The sequence below is a fragment of the Macrobrachium rosenbergii genome, chromosome 25, assembly GCF_040412425.1.
Source record: "Macrobrachium rosenbergii isolate ZJJX-2024 chromosome 25, ASM4041242v1, whole genome shotgun sequence".
In the NCBI taxonomy this organism is placed as follows: Eukaryota; Metazoa; Arthropoda; class Malacostraca; order Decapoda; family Palaemonidae; genus Macrobrachium; species Macrobrachium rosenbergii.
Window position 1 is genome coordinate 22,708,600 of NC_089765.1, and position 5,444 is coordinate 22,714,043.

Below are 5,444 nucleotides of genomic sequence, written 5' to 3' on the forward strand. Positions count from 1 at the left end.
TTAAACCGTTTTTTCATAAAGCAGCGTTTTTCCAGAAATAATTACGTTGTTCGCTCAGATGGCACGCAGAGAGTAACATTTTTTTTTAATTATTCAGAGGATATTAGTGTTTCATCGAGTGGCTAATATTGGCGGTTCACTAGGAAAAAATAATAATAAACTTGGAGCTCCTATAAAATAAAGTGTTCGTGCATTTTAACATTGTATGAGAAAGTAACAATATTAGGAATTTGTTAATTCATCACTCAGTGTGATAACTGACAACAATTTATTTATTAACTTTCTAAAATTTATCGAGAAATAAGGAATTCTCGAGTTGATTTATTTTTTTTACGATTATGTATTTAAAGTCTTTTCACTCTTTTACTTTTCTTTCGATGTTTATTCATAATTTATAAAACTTATTGCTGAGTAAACTTGAGTTATAAAAATATGATAAAGAAGTTATTTATTTAGGCAATCACTTTCCTCATAGAACAATCCAAGTAGCAAGACCCAGGGGCTATAAAGCAAACATATTTCAGTTCTTCTTTGAGACTGCTCGAAACTACGCCCATTTAGGTGAATTTATTATACGATATTTTCCAGTCTTTATCGGCATTGTTATCACAAGTCTTTCAGAGAAAGAGAGGTAATGAGAAGAGGTAAATCTTCTAAAAAGAAAACAGAGAGAGAGAGAGAGAGAGAGAGAGAGAGAGAGAGAGAGAGAGAGAGAGGAGAGAGAGAAATCTGAAAATACAATGTCAAATCAAGATGAACGAATTGTTTGAATCCTCTGGTGTAGAGCCTTTCTACAGATATAAGACATAATGATGATATAGCATTGAGATGAATTATTTTATATTTATATCATTGGGTATTGTCAGTATTTGGATCGGTGACCACTAGTAAATGATGTTACCCTCTCCACTTAAGTTCCTTGGTCACACGCGAGACAGGCGAGATACAATTATTGCCAGCCTAGACAATTTTCTAAGAACCGCTTGGCCTAACTATTTCTAAATCCACTCCCTTGAAATGAAAGAAAAATATTAATTTCATATTATTTTGGATAGTGCCCTTACCTTAAAAGCTTGAAGAATCCTGTTCTGCCCATCTGTCAAGGACGGACGGATGACTCATTGGTCGACGATGTTCGGATGGGCAAACTCTGTAAAAAATAAATAAATAAATAACTTAAAATGAAATAAAATCAATAATTGTCCGTTAACCTAAGTACTGAACTATTCGTATGATATTTAGACGAGAGTAGTGGTTGCAATAAGGGTTAAAAATGCTTCATACTAACGCAATGGCTAGATATTCAGTGGCTAACTAAAACTCACTAATGACACCCCTCCAAAGGGTAAAATATGCATATCTAAAATTCTTTATACGGTTAGCGCATCAAAGTGTTACCCACCCGTGTTTAGCACGTCCCTCCCTATGACCTGCCTTAATGACGTTCATCGAGTTATATAACAATGGAATCTACCCTTTACTAGTCGACACCCATCCAGCTTCTAATCAGACCAAAGGTAGAAAACTTCAATGGCTTACTCATCGTGGCTCAGTAGGTGTTACCGTTTGGTAAGCGTGTGTTGTAAGTTCCTTGGGGCTTGGTAATAACATTCATTCTAAACTGGCTGGCTCTTGAGTTGTACGTCGAGTCATCAACATAACCAGTGTGACTCACATCTGTCTAGCACGTGCTACAGTCCAACACAGTTGTAACAAATTTCCGTACTAAATTAATCCATCACGACAAACGCCAGTTCAAAAATTCTTTAACATTCGTCATCCCCACTTCTTATACTTTATGCCAAATTAGTTTTTTACCTTTTACTGTGACATAAAATTCTAATTACTATTAACCGTATTTAATTTTACTTTTCTCAACTTATGTAAATACGTTTAACATTTCAAATATATCAAATACAACTATTTTAGCTTTTTTAATGCAACATTGGAACAATGGTATATCATAAAATAAACGCAGAATGATTACGTTTTGAAAGTGAATGAAAATTCGTGATCAGTATAATCCATTTCATCCATTTTGTCACAATAGTAATACTGATCCTTCCACACGAATAATCAGTTACAAGAGACGGGAATCTAATTCTTTCGTAAAGTGCTTTGAAACCCAGCAATGTTATTCCTCACTCGACTCGGAGTTCTTCTCACCACAGCAGCTAAATTTACTTCAACTTTAATTGTATGTGTTGTAGCTGCTTGTCTGAAGGCTCATCTTTAACCTGCTAGCATTCCTCGGTCTCGCTACTCAACACGGATTTATAGGTTTTCCATTTGAATCGGTTAATGTAGTTTTCTGCATATTCTCGTAGACGCTAAGCGGTGGATATTTGATGCTTAGAATCGCTCTGATATAAGTGACTTCGTTATGCATAGCTTGCTATATGAAGTTTTACTCATAATCTTATATTTTTAGTTTTCTGCAAAAGAAAACTATTGTGCCGGCTTTGTATGTCCGTCCGCACTTTATTCTGTCCGCACTTTTTCTGTCCGCACTTTATTCTGTCCGCACTTTATTCTGTCCGCACTTTATTCTGTCCACACTTTTTCCGTCCTCACTTTTTCTGTCCGCTTTCAGATCTTAAAAACTACTGAGCCTAGAGGTCTGCAAATTGGTATGTTGATCACCCACCTCCAATCATCAACCATACCAAATTGCAGCCCTCTAGCCTCAGTAGTTTTTGTTTTATTTAAGGTTAAATTTACCATAATCGTGCTTTTGGCAACGACATAGGACAGGCCACCACGGCCGGCTGAGAGTTTCATGGACCGCTACTTAAACAGCATTATACCGAGACCACCGAAAGATTGACCCATTTTCGGTGGCCTTCATTATACGCTGTACAGAAAACTCGATTGCTCCGAAGAAACTTCTGCGCATTTTTTACTTGTTCTTTGTTGAAATTTGTTCTGACCAGCGATTCATGTAAAGTTATTTTTGTTAAAAGTCTCTGGTAGAAATATCCCAACGATATGGAAAATAAAAGTAGATAGAACAAATTATCTCTGATACTATTAATTATCTTAATAAACAAATTTTTTTATTATTAAACACCCATGGCAAATCTAATGCGCCAAGTTTTTCGTTCGTATGGAATTATCAATCTTGGGGAATCTTTGGCCTGTAGTCTCACCTTAACATTGTATACTTCAGGAAATGGAACCAGTCCATTTGAACCTTTAAATTTTACGTCCAAGGAATATATATATATATATATATATATATATATATATATATATATATATATATATATATATATATATATATATATATATATATATATATATATATACATATATATATATATATATATATATATATATATATATATATATATATATATATATATATATATATATATAGAGAGAGAGAGAGAGAGAGAGAGAGAGAGAGAGAGAGAGAGAGAGAGAGAGAGAGAGAGCTGAGAGCAAGAGAGCATGAGAGAGAGAACATCAGGCAAGAAGACAATTTTACAGCACATTACCTTTGGATTGGATATTGCCCTCCCTGCTTTTGTATTGAGGAACCCTGTAAAAATTCTAAATCTTATTTACTCCACCACCTGTGCTTTGTATTCCATATGTTTTGTTTTATTTCTCTTTTATCTATCCGTATCATAACTGATTACGAAATGCAGCGTTAGCTGTCATTTCGATAAAAAACGAGTAATAAATGCGCCGAAGTTTCTTCGGCGTAATCGAGTTTTCTGTACAGCCGTTAAAGCATATAATCATCAAGGCCACCGAAAATAGATCTATCTTTCGGTGGTCTCGGTTTAATGCTGTAAGAGCCGCTGCCCATGAAACTTTAACCACTGCCCGGTGGTGGCCTGGCCAATATCGTTGCCAGAAGAACGATTGTTGCTAACTTTAACCTTAAATAAAATAAAAGGCTACTACAATTTGATGTTTGGTGATTGGAGGGTGGATGGTTAACAAACAAATTTCAGCCCTCTAGGCTATGTAGTTTTTAAGATCTGAGGCCGGACAGAAAAAGTGCAAACAGAAAAAAGTACGGACGGTTTTCTTTTAACAAAACCAAAAATAGCTTTCTTTATTGAAATTCTAAAAGGAGGTCCGTTAGATGAACAACAGCTCAATCATTTTAGTCGTCTTATTTTTCATAGACATTGCTAAAATTATTTTAAAATTCTGCATCCTTCTTGTCACTCAAATACGTAAAATAATCTAAGGCAATTTCTTTAGTCCACTATATATATATATTTTGAATATTATAAATATATATATATATATATATATATATATATGTTTATGTGTGTGTGTGTGTGTGTGTGTGTGTGTGTATGTATGTGTGTGTATAAAAGTTTATTTGCTTACAGAGAAAGTTAGAAACTTGAAGACTGCTTTTGCATTGAGAACATTCTTTTTTATAGACTATTTCTGATATTGTCTATGTTCTTACAGCACGTAAATTGACTCCTTTCAGAGTCGAATCACAGTCTTATAATTCCTACTGAATCTTAAAAAAATTCATTAAAACAGATTGCATTTTTCAAGTTTTTAGTTGAAAGCAAATTCCCTTCCCCAAAACAAGAAAAGTAAATTAGTCTAAGAAGATCAGAGTTATTTTCATGATTATCGTAAGCAGAAGCAAAAGTCACTGAGATAAAATATAAAACCCATTTTCTGCGGAATTGTTTGATTTATTTACAGTATATATAAAATGGCATTTGCACCAACCTACTCAGGATGATTTGAGCACGCAATCTGATTGCAAAATATTATAAACATTATCGACTATGCTTTCCAAACTAAACCAAAACGTTGGCCAGTGAAATTTCATCTAAATTAAATAGCGCATCGCAAGAAGACTCCAAACCAGTCGTAAAATATTTATTTACCTGAAACGCCAGGCAAATAACAACCTATTAAACCTGTAAGCAAGACCTGTCACGACAGAGTCATTAATTTCAACCTCGAAATACCGGACCGATGTAGGCGCCGGGAACTGTTTTGGCAACGTTGCAAAGTGATTGTGCAACCAGTTGCAGGAAAAGGTCATAGGTGGCAGTAATGTAACGAGCAATGATCATTGGCAACTTCTCTGAAGGTAATTGAAATCACAACGACCTTGATCGAAATAGGTGAAGATGCAGAGAGAGAGAGAGAGAGAGAGAGAGAGAGAGAGAGACAGACAGACAGACAGACGGAGAGATAGAAATAAAGATAGCATGCATTCTTTTCTTGTAATTAAAATCACAACGATCTTGGTTAAATCAGGTGAAGTTGCAAAGAGAGAGAGAGAGAGAGAGAGAGAGAGAGAGAGAGAGAGAGAGAGAGAGAGAGAGAGAGAGCATTCGTTTTTCTTTTTCTTACATTTTTTCTTGTAATTAAATTCACAACGATCTTGGTTAAATCAGGTGAAGTTACAGAGAGAGAGAGAGAGAGAGAGAGAGAGAGAGAGAGAG